Raw genomic sequence first — 1,048 nt, 5'->3', positions numbered from 1 at the left:
TGTGTGTGTGTGTGTGTGTGTGTGTGTGTGTGTGTGTGTGTGTACTTTTTTCTGCTTACTTAGGTTTGCGGTAACATAATTTCATGTGTAGATTTTAGAAAAGATCATACATTGGGTTGAAATAAATTCTTAAAAAAATTTGCTCACGTGTTGTAAATTTGTAGCAAGCTTCTAGATTCGATTTGGACGCTTGCTGACCATGCTTGTTTGTGGCATTTTCATGTCCAGACAATGTATTTATGGGTCACTTTCTTGTGACATACTCTATTGAGTCTAAAATTATTGTTGACATCGAGACACAATTGAATGTCAGCAAAATGCTCAGAGTCTTTGTCTCCCATCACTTTTATCAGTTTGTATTGCACTTTGTGACTGTGCTTCTGTTCTAGTATTCCCTTTCAGTGGGTGCGGATCATACCAATAAGAGAAAATGTGGTTGAAAATGTGTTTAGGTATAATGGGTGGGCAAAGAAAGCAGAGGTAGAAGACAAGGGATAGATGAAGACAGAGTGGTGGGCAGGTTGTGTTGGTGATTGATGAGATTGCTGGGGAGAGCTAAGACTTCTGACTGGGTGAGATTCCTCTGATTTATATTTAAGGGAGTGTTCTATTGCTCTCAGAGGGGTGAGAAAACAGGAGAGGGAGAAATGAGGTGAAAGTGAGGACATTAGATCACCCTGGCTGACCTTTCTGTCAATCAGATGGGTGCTTCTTCAGCAGCAGGCTCACTTGTTTGCATCTTTGGTAGGTGTGTTTGTGCGCTTCCAACATCTGTCAATTTTTATTTTGTTCCATATTTTCTAATATGTGTGCCATCCTTTTGAGTGTTTACCTTAAAAAAACATGCCTAAACATTTTTTTAATTGTTATCTGAATGACATTTATTTGTTGTGCATCTGTCTGTGGGTGTGTTTATTCTAGTAGAGCCGCACAATATTAGAGAAACATTTAATTCTGATGCTGTTGGTGAAAATTGTATCACTCGCAATAAACTCACATTTTAATGGGCTTTGAAGTTCCCGGACATGCATATCCTTCAAATATATAT

This window comes from Austrofundulus limnaeus, unplaced genomic scaffold, assembly GCF_001266775.1.
Source record: "Austrofundulus limnaeus strain Quisiro unplaced genomic scaffold, Austrofundulus_limnaeus-1.0 Scaffold99, whole genome shotgun sequence".
NCBI lineage: Eukaryota > Metazoa > Chordata > Actinopteri > Cyprinodontiformes > Rivulidae > Austrofundulus > Austrofundulus limnaeus.
Note: the sequence above shows the minus strand (reverse complement) of the source record.